We start from the raw sequence: 14,752 nt of genomic DNA on the forward strand, positions 1-14,752 counted from the left end.
ACTGCAACAATATGCATAATGTATTCACATAATATTTGTTTAACTTTACCAATTACCCTAGTGTAATAAAAGTATTTACTGTATGGACATTGTTTCTCTTTTTGTTATTTCATCAGTCAGCAGCTGATAACTACTTGTATTATTATTGTGTTTAACAAATTATGTTCCGAAATCCCAACGAATAGACAGAAATTTTAAAACCGTTTCTTTCAACAATATTATTTCCTGTTTCTTTATTCGATTAGTTCATCATCGTGTATGTTCCTTCTAAGAAATAAAAATAGTTATTATTTTAAAAAGTATTATATCAAAACGAACCACAGTAATATAAATATTATAAAATAGTATTGACGTATTAGAGAAAAACAAATTATCATAAGTTGAAAGACGATGAACCGATCGACTTTTTAAACATTATAATATAATATTTGGTATAATATTATGTTTAATACAGCGAGTAAAATTAAATGGGTACATAATACTAAAGAGTCGTCGGGCATTCTATTTTATTTTTTTGTTTTTCGCTTGAGCAGTGAGCAGTGTTTTTTATTATTAATTTACGAGAAAATGACGAAGACGGTTTACCTCGAGAAGATTTCAGCCGAGGACAGTGGTACGTTGTGTTGTTGACATTTCATTTCAAAGCCATGATAAATCAAAGCATTTGAAAAGAAACGATTTGAGTTTGCTGACATGCCGGCTGACATATTTCCTTGAAAATTTTATGAGATTTTTGCATTTTATTCAAACACTTTAAACGGCCATTCAGTTTATAAACTTTACGCACGATATTTTAATCACAGAAAAAAAATTATAAACAAATCCAGTTCATCGTCAGGCCAATCGGAGAAATGAATTATGCACTGAGAATACAAAAATAATTATAATTATAAAACAGAAGCGCACATAATTCTTCCGGGTTTCATAAAGGCATTAAATTAATGTTAATGAGTTAATTTAACTGGAATACCTTCATAGTAATTTAGTAATTATTGCTGACCGAATCGAAGCGTCTGTCACATCCGTCAATTTTTTATCTTAGTTTGTTTCGCGGAACGCCGACGTTGCACGCGCCAATCGTTATTAAATTAATGAATAAAAGCGATTTTTTTTTTTTGTTTTTCAATTTAAAAGTTCTTTTACAAAAAACCATTCGGCCGGAGGAATAAAAAAAATGTGAGATTAATTAACGGTATTTTGCATTAATAACCGGGTGCTGTGGGCGCAAACAGAGCTGCAAAACAGCCGTCAGTTTGCTCCCACACCCTCAGCACGCACGAAAAACCACCCCCGCATAGTCGGCTATCCGTCGAGCCAATGTCATCGCCCCCTCTCGAACAGTGCAACGCCACTGCAGTTCTCTACCCCTCCCCCGGTTTGGTCGGCACGGGGTGGTGATAATTAATATTCACGTAATACTCTGGAATGATAATTAAACGAATATTATTCAGGGGACACGGCGTGAACGCGTCGCCGTTATCGCGGTGCTCAACGCAAATACAATACTTATAAACAACCACGTTGATGGTGGGGGGGAGGAATTCGAAATAAATAAAAAAAACCATGCCCCGGCACGGACCTGGCGTGGTTATTAACACGGCGAATGGTATACGTGACAGGGCGGAAAGAGAAATAACGACAATTAGTTCGACCACTGTATCGTCGGAGAAGCGGTGCGGCGGTGATAACTTGGTTTGATGTTATCTAACCTGCAATATGTTGGGAAAATTAACTTTTTATTTAGGCATTTATTTTTTATTGGCTAAGTTCAGTTTTTTTTTTTTTTTTTTGATGATGTCACATGCTAAACATATGAAAGGCTAAGCTCGTTCAATGATTTGTAGAACTGTTTAATATTTTTAACAGAATATTTACAACTTACACCAAACTACAAAACTACAGTATGTAAATTCGGTAAAAGTAAATGCACAAGAACAAGAGTAATACACATAAGTTTAATTGACAGAAAGAGAAAACCTACCAGATAGAACCTCACCAGTACAATATTGTAATGTTAATTAATTAGGATAATTTTTTGCTAGTATATCACATAAAATACCACGAATACAATATCTGGTTGAACGTCAACATGATTTATTTAGTATCTATATCTACATGACATGTTACTGTTCAAAAATTTGAAATTTAACGTTTTTAGGTGAGATTGAAATTGGATACTATAATTTTTAAATACAATTACAGTTTTTTTTTTATAAAAACAATGATTTGTAAAAACAAAATAGGTATTTGTATTGATCAGATAAGTCGTGATTTTTATAGATTGTGAGAGAACAAATACATATTAAAATATACTTTATCTTTCCAGTAGGTGTTTTTTACCTCGCAAACAGTATTTCCTTATAATTATAATATTAGACGTGTGATTGTGACCAATGATATCGATATACATAAAAATTTCGTTGAAATTATATTTGAATGAAGTGTCGAATATTCGTTTTTTATAATGTTTAGTAAGAATTTCTGGTATCAAGCTCTTTAAAAAGCGGGTATGTTGCGTTCTCTTTAGAATCTTTTGCGTTTGGAAACCGGTGAGTAGGTACCTATCATTTTATTAGTACTGCCAGATTGTACCATAACATAAAGATAAATAAACGCAAAGAGGATCAAAACAAATTTATACTTTTATATACGTTTCCTCGGAAAAGAGCTTATATTCAACCGTAGAGTCTTACAGAAATCTTCGTAGAAATGTCTATTGCAGCTCGCTTTATACAGCGATATAAAGTACCACCGACAGAAACGAATGTATACCATTAGTTAAATTTCAAACGTGAATAATAATAATACAATGCGAAACGTATTGAAAGTATAAGGAATGAAGGAGTAGTAAAAGATTATCCTTCACTCTTCTAGGGGTACATTGTGTGCAATTATTAATAATTGTTCGTATCACGTGAATAAGTAGAAAATGAGAATAATAATAAAAAAAAGTACATTTTATAGACGGTTGGTCATTAAAATGTTGAATTATTATTATGATATTTTATTTTTAATTGCGATAACCGCAAGCTTAGGGTTGTTGTATAACATACTACAATAGTATGAGGGATGGAATAAATCGTGTTTTCTTATAGTAGCTACAATGTGTAAAAATATAAAAACAAATATTGTAACGATTACGCTTACTACAAAACATCTTCTTTTGTTGTTTTTGACTTACAATATATTGGTAGTGACGCTGAAAAAAAAAATGAGTATCGAGGTAACACGAAATGCACTCGGATTAGGTTTGAGACTATACGTTTTAGTGAACCGATTGAAGCCAACTGAAATGCACCGAGACGTCTTTGGAATAAAAAATAACCTATTTTAGCGTTATTACTTTTTACAGCAAACTCATCCGTTTGTAAACTACTTGGAATCGACGAATGAAAGCATAGTATATTTTTCACGTTGTTCCAGTGCCAAAAAACTGGGGTAACGACTAACGATACATTACAGCAATCATGTTGCATGTTTATGGAATATGAAAAAAATGTTATCTTTTGAGTGGTACAAAAACCATTGTTGTACATCAAAAGCAAAGCGAGACGTATCTCAAGCCTTTCTACAGTTGAATAAAATAATGAAGTAGAAATATTATGTGGACATAAAATTAAAACATACATATAAATAATATATATACTGAGTCGCTAATTGTTATAATATTATAATTTGTGTATCTCTGAGGATTTCAACAATTTAACTATTATAGATAAAATCGTATTCATCGAAAAATTCAAGATAAGGACTTTTGATCTTTCCATGAAGACTTCTAGTAAATTGTTAATTTATGTTAATTTAACATATTAATAATAAACATATTTAATATATTTACAATAACTTGACTTCATATAATGCAACATCATTAACTTAAAGTTTTGATATTTTTAATTTTATAGATAAATAATTGTTTAAATAAACATTTGTTTAATCATGCAGGAGTTTTAATTTCAAAGGTTTGATCGATTTTTTTCTATTTTTGGAAAAACACTACGTCTATTTATTTAAAAACCTAATCATTACAGTTATAGATCTTGGGTGTAGCGATGAATGTACTGTATTTACAACAATGCGTGTGTTTTTTTTCTTTCATCAACATTTGGGGCAGTTGAAATGCCCCAACATTCGACATCAGCAAATTGTCTGTTAAAAAGTGAATTTAGTTGGTGTTATTTCAAAATAAAAATTAAGTAGTTTTTGAAAGCGTCAGAAAAAAATAATAAATTAAGGAATAATGAGAATTTTTATGCAAAATCTATTTTCAAAAAACTTTACTTAAGTTTATATCTTTGATGTAACTCAAAAACGTATTACTGTAGACACTTGACGTTTTCACCAAATATTTGTGTTAGAATTCTTCATGTATGGTAATCGCCTGAATCTTTTCGGGTTATTTATAGCCGAGAAATTTTGTTCAAATGTTAAACATTATTTTCACTTCGTAAAAATATTTGAAAATTGTATACAAGGTTTCTAGTAAATTTTTTTAGTAGTAGTTCAAAAATATTAAAGATACATGAGCTAAGTTAATTTGTATACATTAAAAGATCAAATTTTAACAAAATTCATCTGAATCCCGAAAATTTGCAACATTATTTATACATATTTGTGTATACTGTTATGTCCACTCTGAATCGTTATTTGTATGCAACGATTTATCAATTGAAATGTCATGAAAAATGATATTATTTTAATAAGTGTATAATATGCGTATTATATTATACATTTTGTTTCACGTTCTTAAGAAAGTTAATCTGGAAATAATTTATAGTGGAATAATTGATGGATTTTCTGTAGTTTTGTAGGTATAAAAGCCAGCAAAAAAAAAAACAGATTTTTTTTTAATCTGAGAAAGGAAATTCACGAAGCCATTATAAGGTATTATGAATAAAATAATATTATTTTCTGCAGATTTGTGAGTAAAGATAAGTTCTAATACCTTCACTAAAATGTGATTATTTTTTTTTTCAACTTGCGCTATACATTCGTGCTAAATAATTCATCCTTGTTTCGTCAGCTGGAGAGCTACAACAAGAATCCGGCTTAATACTATGTACTCCTGGGATTGAGACAAAAAAAAAAAGTCCATTCTTATTCCGGTTCATCATCGTTAACCATTGTACGCAAAGTTTGTACCTACCTATACATTTATTTGATGTGAAAAGCTTTGACGGTAATGCCGGAAGAGTCGCGATTGATGTAAAAACAAATTTATCGATATTGGCATTTATTTTTTCCTCCAGTTTTAGTTATGTGTTTTTGGCTTTTGATTTTCTTTTGAATGAACCACAGCAGCCTTATTTTTTTGACATTTTGAAATTAAATAAAGTCATAATACACTATATCCCTGGTGTAGGTAATCTACCAATACGTCTTGCACACGCCGTGGAACACAGTCCTAAAACCAACTCCCAATATACGTTTTAATATTAATATATGGCATTTGCCCATACAAATTATATTATAATATAGAACGCACATCGTTTTGCATGATATTATGCATATATATACTGACAAAAAAATAAACGCTAATCAACGAATTGTCTTGTTTATAATTTTCTGCAGTAGGAACGTTCCGTCCGTCAGATTTCTCAACCACCGTTTGTGTATCATATATAATATTGTATAAAGTAATAATATTTATTTAATTTCAAGTGTTTCTTATATCACCAAATTGGCGATTTCCATCTGACCATCTGATGACCCAGAGTGTAGGTTAGGGTGACCATAAAATTAAAATATGGGAAACTTCAATAAACGAAATAAATGTGATGTATAACTGTTTTTTAAATACATAGTATGTACAATAGAATTCGTTTTGCAACAATATGACACCTATATAAATTCATATTTTTTTATGCCCAACAAATTTTGAAATTTTTATATTTATTGAATACATTTAAATATTAGAATTACTTTTGGACTACTGCTATGTCACTATGTCAATATATGTGACGTGCAGTCGTCAAGAAAATATAACCTGAAGGCGTGTGATAAATGTCAAATTGTTTGTTTCATATTTATACTACGTAACTATTTAGCCCCTCCATTAGTGAATAAACTGAACAGACAACGGAAGCTCATAAAATAGATGATTTTCTATATTTTAATAACATTTTCTACGGACCATTTAAATGGATAATTTTATCTGTAATATTATCGAACTTTTCGTATTTTTACACAAAATTACCTCTGGAAGAAAAACAATCCACATACCTGATACAGCTTCTTGGTATTATCCGGATAGCCTTCTGAAAAAAACAAAAGTTATAAATTAATATTGAAAAAGTTTTGAACTATTTTAAAGTATCTTAAAAAAGGTTAACGTTATAATGTGCAGTTTTAGGCTTTCAAACAAACTTAAGCGATTTAACAACGACTTATGTTAATACAAGTTTATGAAAACTGAACTGACTTTATCGAATCGGATTGCTTACACTATTTTAAAATGTAGAACTCAAACATTTTTTGAATGAGTACAAAATGAAAACATAATCAAATGAAATGTACTGTAATAGTATTAAACATGAATACTTATTTAAAAAACACACATTTTATAAATTTCAATTATTTTACAAAAGCAAAAAAATATCTTTATTACACCCAGAGACAAATTCATTACGAGTTTCTAATTAAATATTTTATAAGTCCTACTTTCCACTTTAGAGACGTTTTAAATTTTAATGAGATGTATTTATCTGAATACATTATGTAAATGTATCGTCATATTATGTTTTAATATAGGCAGACCAAATGATCTGTGGGAAAATAAACGTTGCCTTTTCAAGCGGAAATAGTGATAATTACTGTATCGTATCGAAATGTTTTAATTCAACTATTTTCATTGTGTATAAAACTATTATCAAAATCAAAGCTTTGTACAAAAAACAGTTTAATATGTGTTGAATGTCAGGTTGGATTATACGAATGCACGACCAACGATAACGACTGTTTACGTGGTAGGTGCCATTAAAAGCTCCGTCGTTTAAGAATATAAATACTGCTGTTTATGTAATGCTAATTTTCTCCAAGATGAATCTTACGTTGAACAACAAAACCCTAATCTGAACCGTTTAAATGGAATCGTGGTGATGACAGAATATTTCGTTTTGGAAAACAGCAAATTAGAGGTTTGACAGATAACTGTAGTTTTGTGAGTTTTAGTATGCTTGCTTAAAGTAAGTACAGATTTAGATCTACCGAATCATAGAAATATCATAACTTTCGATACATCATAAAGCATAAAAAAGAAAAAACGAAATATATTTTTAAATATACAGCTGGCTATGCAGAATGTATATTATTATGTATTGGTACGTTTCATTATGTAAAATACGACGAGCTTAATGTATTTGAAGGAAATTGCATTCACTTAAGTCCTTTAATCGTGTCGAGTATCCTCGTGAAGACAATAATTTAACTCGATCAAGTAAAGTACCTATTGAATTTTCAGCGATGTACTTTTCTTCTGGCACGGGACATTCTTCTTATTCTATTGAAAACGGCCCGAAGACAACAGCCGAACGTTTTTCCTCTACTCTTAATATATTGAATTATTAAAATGCCATTAAGCCGATCTCCTCCACTGCAGACGGCACGTAAGTATATTACATAATATAATAAAAGTACACAATAACATCTGCCATGTCCGATGACAGTGCTAGTTATTGCCGCAGTGGCCGTTAAAAGAAATCCAACTGCGGCCATCAACCGTATTGTAACAGATGATATTGTATACAGCGTGTCCCAAAATTCCAGGATCGTCCTAAATATAATATGTTTCAATCGTTCGTCGACGGTAGTCACCCAAAACGATTAAAGTCGAACGGTCTTGTATTATTATAATGGAGATAATTATACGGCAGTTGAAAAAAAAAAAACATATAATAGCTGATATTTTATCGATTAGTCGCCTCGAGTTAATTAGGGCGGTACGGGACTTTTGGGACGTACCGTATACAATATATATATATATATATATATGTATAACTGCTTTCTACTGTATAATATACTACACACCACCACCACCGTCGTCGTCATCGTCACCACCGCCAGCGCCTCCACCCCCCCCCCCAACCCCAACCCCTGACAATACCCACGTCTGCCGTATAATATGCGCTCCGCCGTGGGGTCGTCGCTGTTTTTTTTATGTCCGTTTGCATTTATCACGTACACACGACCACACGACACCGTGGCGAGGACGCGTACGCATAAACAAGCGCGCATTTACGATAAGGTCGTTATATTATTATCGCGTACAGCTATGATAATATATGATACGCGTATGTATAGCTTCTGCGGCACCTATATTATTATTTCATACTTGCCCTGCGCACCGACCACGAGGAGCCCGTTTCACTCGTTTCGCACTGTCATTAAGGGCCCTTGAAACGATGCATATCATTATTGTTCCAGTGTCGATACGACCAGAGGATAGAGTTCGACGGGAGTCGGGAGTGCGACGTATGGCGAGCGCGGCGAACGACTGATGTTGCGCTTTTGATCCCCGAAGAGCAGTAAATTCGTCTTGTGGTCACCGAGGTCTGTCATCCGACGACCGGATTTTATTTGTAATTCTAAACCGAAGCTCAGTTCCCTATACGTATCGTACAATATATATTATATAAATATATATACATGTAATCCACGCTGCGTGTTTTATTGACTGCTTTCGTCCCATCAACCATGCCGACTAACCCACGACCATCCTCCGACCATCGGCGGTACTGCCGACGCCGACGCCAACGTCGTTAAATGTGTATTCACTTGTATAGTAAAAAAATATAAAACTATTATACTGAAGGGAGAAAAAAAGCACACCAGTCGGATGCATCGAATAGACGTAATGCAACTCGATGCTGTTTTCTTTATGACATTATTCTAGAACGAATAAATTCAGAACGTATATAAAAAAAAAAAAAAATAAGAAAACAATATTATAGAATAGGAACTTTTAGAACATTTTATCGTGGTTTCAAAAATAACTGAATCTAATTTAAAAAACTACTATTTATTCGACGTGGTGGTTTTATAATTTCATACATGAGTACAGCTTCAATGAATAATTATGCACAATTAACTACCTACTATAGACCATTACAACTATATGTGTATTGTATACATATTATATACATAACAGTCATAATGGACAATGGTATAGGTATTGTGTTATGGATAAACATGTTCGTTAATAAACTAACTTTATGTTTGCAAAGTCTGTTGTGTTGTAATTTTTTACGTTTACGATTGTTTATATCGTTTATTTACGGTTTTATGCAATAGCTTGTTAAATATACATCATGAAGTTTCAAACTTGCTATAAATTAAGTTTTTAAATAAAAAAAAACGCGCACGTCGTAAAAACGTAATTAGTTTGCATTTTATGGGGTCGTTACGTACTAAATGAAAAACGTAAACGAGACAACTTTACGACGGAAAGGTAGATCAACATTGTAAAATGACGATACCCCGTGTTTGTTCATTTGTCCGATTCATAAGGGTCTGTTTGCACGCATCAATGTTTTAGTAGTATTATTCTACCGACACTGATTAAAAAGAAAAGCTGACAATCGGATAAAAAGCGGTCTGCACAGTATACGTGGTTTGCACAGTACCTAAGTTTATATAATAATTAGACGTATCTACATAGGTGGTGGTTTCCTAGGTAGTCAAAAACAATTATAAGTCACAGTTTAATATAGTATACTATTGACGTGTACCTATGTGACCAATGAAACAAATTCAGTGACAGCTATAACACAATATTTTCTAGAGATCTAACAACACTATTTACAGCAACAAATTTAGTAGTAGGCCATCGAGAAATCGGAAAATTCCCGATGAGCAGCGTAATAACTAGTTGACTGGGCTATAGCCTGTAGAAAATCAACAACAATTAAGTTTAGACGGTTTTCGTTCCTATGGGAATCTCGTATTTTTTAACCATAGCAAAAATCACCATTTATAAAACAACCATAGAGAGCAATTTAGGCCAATAATATGAATATTAAATAATACTGTAACGTACTATAAAAGAAACTTAACAATAAGTAATAACAATAAAAATAACTCTCATCAAAAATCAACCTCCGTGGACAGTAAAATCTATAAAAGATTGTGTTGTTAAATCCGTTAAAGTTTGTACGCATGATTGAAGAATTAATAAGTTTATTTTACACTAATACGTATTATCAAATTAGTAATATTGTCTATTGCTACTATATGTATTGTAGTATATAAGTAAATAGTCTTATTGTAGTATTTTTCAAATAGTACATATATATTATATATAGAATATGTGTGTTATAATTAAACTTTAAAGTGGGCCAAGTGATTTTTATCTAAAATTCACATCTAATAATAACTAGGTATCATATATTTTATGTCTATGCAAACCTCACTAATATTTTATAATTTAATCAATTTTTGTTGAAACAATGAATAGGTACACCATAAAATGTCAACACATATTTTACCGACCTTTTAGAGGACTAAAAAAAATTACCACCTTCAGTATGGTACACTTGCCTTCTGCAAGCCCCCGACAAATAAATTACTGCTAGCAGGCAGCTAAAAAGTTATTCTCCCGGGCTGGTCCAAAATTCCAATCAGTTCCTGACCATTTATGTCAGTACTATAACTTATTATTCCTACAGTATTTAATTATTGTATTATTATTGCTGTGTGATTGTATCGTTTGTATTATTATTATTATTATTATTATTATTATCAATTTGTATTACTGTCATAGTTGTATTATTATATACTTATGTTTATGATATGTAATATTAAATTACGCGTAGTTATTAAAAATAAAATGGCATTAATAACTTAATGTCGTCTTAGTATAGGTAGGTAGTTAAGTGCAACTGTGTACGTAATGCAGTAGATATACGTTCTATATAATACTAATGATATTGGCGATCGATATGTTATTTGTCTGAAATATATTTTACTCGCAACGAAGTTTCTGTAAATAAACAATGACATTTTTTTTCTTTCAGAGTGCGAATCGCAGAGTAAATGTAAATAGTATATGGAGGCATAGTATCGCACAGACGCTGGGAACTATTTATCCTCCAGGCTGACGCAATGAATGACGTGAAACGGACGAGTGTAGACGGAAATAATGTATAAATGTACGGAAAAAAATATTCGTTTGTCGAATTGTCATTACGACATGTATTAATTGTGTTTGCACTTTGTGGCCAGTGCGAAACTTCAGTGCATCGGTAAACATACGGTGGTTTTACTGCAATGTCAATACTGATTACGATATTATTAATCAAAACGGTCATAATGCATGTATTTTATACGATTAAACAATAAATTGATAAGTACAGTTTTTATGACCGAGAGGCATTATACATAATATAATACAAATGATTGAATGCAAACTCGACGGTTGCATCTGTCCTCGTGTTCAAATAATGGTGTTCCCGGGAATAGTCGTTGGTTGTAGTGATCAGAACGCGTCTCTGTAAGTTCGAATTCGTGATTTTCCAAATACAGCTAGTGACGATCGATCACTAGCTTTTTTCCCAATCAGTGAATGGACATTTTTAAATGTAATCAATAATATTATGTATTATTTAGACACCAGTCACAGTGTAGCTAATTAATATTAAAATAATAGTGTGGTGCATTCGTTAAAATGTTTTTTAATTAATACGCTTCCATACAATAAAATATTTAAATGGCGACCGATAACTTTAACTCTCTCGTTAAGACGATGATGCAATGCCCATAATGGTGTATAATGAAGTGTTGGAAGTATATGGTAAGTTGAGTTTATTAGTCCACGTGGCGTCACTAAAACTTTTGACGCTATGTGTTCAAAGAAAAGTTGTACTTAAATAGTTTAACAACCGTAACCTTGACCATGTTTGCATATACATACCGTCATAATATTTAAGTAGCATTGTTGTGTACACAATTTAACGCATCAAGACCCATATCACTACATATGGTAGTCAAACGCCCCATTATTGTACAACAAAAACCGTAAGTGACCGCTTTGGGATAACACGCTTTGCTGAGCTGCGCCACTGATTCACCTAACTAATCGGTATATTAAATGTGCAATGTTGTCATTACACAACTTCTCTTAAAAACAACTTACTTATCTAATAAGTTAGTCAATTTCGCATTTAACAGTGGCATACTTTTCAGGATGTTAGGGTGTCAGTTGCCATCCCACAGGCGCTCTTTATGTCTTACAGATATTTAATGAAATTGATTGTTAATTTGAGACATTTTCAATGATAAGAGTAATCATTTTTTAAATTTTAATATTCTCCTTAACTATATTTTATTATTGAAGATTATTAGTCCTATACTCCTATACTTAACATAAAATGTTCTTCTAAATTTATTTTGGATAAAAAATTTTAAATTTAAATAATATTGATAATATTTTCCATTATGTATATTTAATTAACTGTTAACATTTGTTATAAAGAAAAAACGATAAATTATTTTTGACTTCGTAATCATTCATAATAATTAATTTTTAAATCTGAGAGTTCCTATTTTGTGCGTGGCTCTGATTATGGATGACTATTATTAAATTATTTTGCAATCAATGCAAATAATCTAAAATTACGTCTTTGTACATATTTCGCTTTTATCTCAAATTAGCTCGACGGTATTATTATTAACATTAATATTAATATTATAGTAATACACAATTATTATTGTTATTTATTAGTAAGATATGACTTGACGAATATGAACAATTCAGCAGAAATTAAATTACTTGCTAACTCAAAGATTATAAAACACAACTACTGGTTAATATTAAAAAAATACAGGACATTCAATAGAGAAAAAGTGTAATTAAAAATACAAATATTGAAATATACCATGTGTCATTACCATTTATTCGAGCATTTATTGATGAGATAAATTATTACTATTACTTACTTATCTACAAATTTGACCTATGATAAATATGTAAATCCTTTCAAAAAAGAAATATTTTGTACACCAAAAAATACAATAAAACTGTCGCTTAGTCAATGTTTTTATGTTAGTATATACAGTGTTTTTTTATATAGTCCCGAATCGTAAACAAATAATTAATTATACGAAATTATTTAACTTCTTTTAATTATTTATTCAACAAAATTAGTATAAATATCCTGAATAATATTTTGTATCGTTTTAAAATTAAAAATAAATAAAATTTACCAAAATAATTTAAAATTTATACTCGTTTTATGTATTAAATATGAATTAAATTTAATAACTAACTTAGAATTGTTGACACTAGCTTAAAAGTTTTAGACACTGAGAAATGCGCCAACCTATTACTTGTCTAGTGTATTTTTTATGGATTCAAGTTACAAATACCTATATCATTAAAATAGAGTAAAAGTACTAAAACTTACAGGAAAACACTTTGATAAAGTTCCCTGTTATTTTGTTTCATATATAAAAAAAAATGTCCAAAGTAATGAAAAGAATCTATGAAAGACATTTAGATTAGTTTTGGACAACCATAATATGCATTCAAAAACTTTTGAATGACCAATATATTTTCAAGTTTTAATTTTATATGTATGAATATAGTTAACTATAGTACCTATTAACATTTGGTGTAAAAAATAATTATGTTTATAAATAAACAACATTTCCTGTACAAACTCCATTACCTCACCACAGTTAATCCTTGTAGGGATACTCTATCACTGCTATCCAAATTAAATAACTCTGAAATCTGCTGTTTAATGCCAATACATTCAAAATGTTAAATATACGAACCTTCTGGTTTAGTCTTGTTTAAAATACCACAAAATTATTCTACAAGTGTTTCTTGTTGTACGTAATTTTTTCCCCAGAAATCCATCGTTTTATCATAAATGTCTTAATCGCTAAAATGATTCATATCATCATTCAATGAATTACATTTAATACTCTAGACATTAAATAACATAAAACAATTACTATTGTATATTAATTATACACATAGTTATTATCTACAGTATCAGGAATAAAATAAAATAACATATTTATCTGGGTCATATCTTTATAGCTACACTACTGTTACTCATATTATTGTACTTGTAGGTACATCAATTTAAATCTAGTATTTTCGCATACAGCATCCTTATTGTAATTTAAACTTTGTTAAATTAGTATTCTAATTTATTGATTTACAAATGTTAAATTGTTCGGTAAATAATATCAACCAATTTGTATATACCTAGGTAGCTAGGTATGTATCCGAATCAGTATACCTAAATCTATTATAATATTCATAGTATATAATAAAATTGCTATGGAATATCGGTACAATCATGTGATAATAAATAATCTAAATAATCTAAGGTTATAACCATTTTTTTCCTTCATACCTAAGGAAAATTAAATTATTTTAAATATAATGATGAATTCAAATGAAAATCCCAGTACACTAACATTATCCTTTTCCGTGTATTTTGAAATGTTAGTAATTTTAATCGTACGCAGGTGTAGCATAGTTTTGAAGCAATAATAGAAATAGATTAAAACTAACTATTAAAAAACACAAAAGTTAGATATTCATGAAACCATTTAAGTGTTATAGAGCAAATTCTTACGAGTTATGATGATAATTTAATAGTTCTATTGTACAATTTTTCAAAAGTTATATATATGAGAATTTTTGGTATTTATTGTATATAAAAATACGGACACTATTTTTTTGAATATTCTTTGAAATTCGAATAATATGTATAAATTAATAACTAATGTCAAGGATTTAATT

The sequence above is a fragment of the Myzus persicae genome, unplaced genomic scaffold (genome assembly GCF_001856785.1).
Source record: "Myzus persicae strain clone G006 unplaced genomic scaffold, MPER_G0061.0, whole genome shotgun sequence".
Classification (NCBI taxonomy): Eukaryota; Metazoa; Arthropoda; class Insecta; order Hemiptera; family Aphididae; genus Myzus; species Myzus persicae.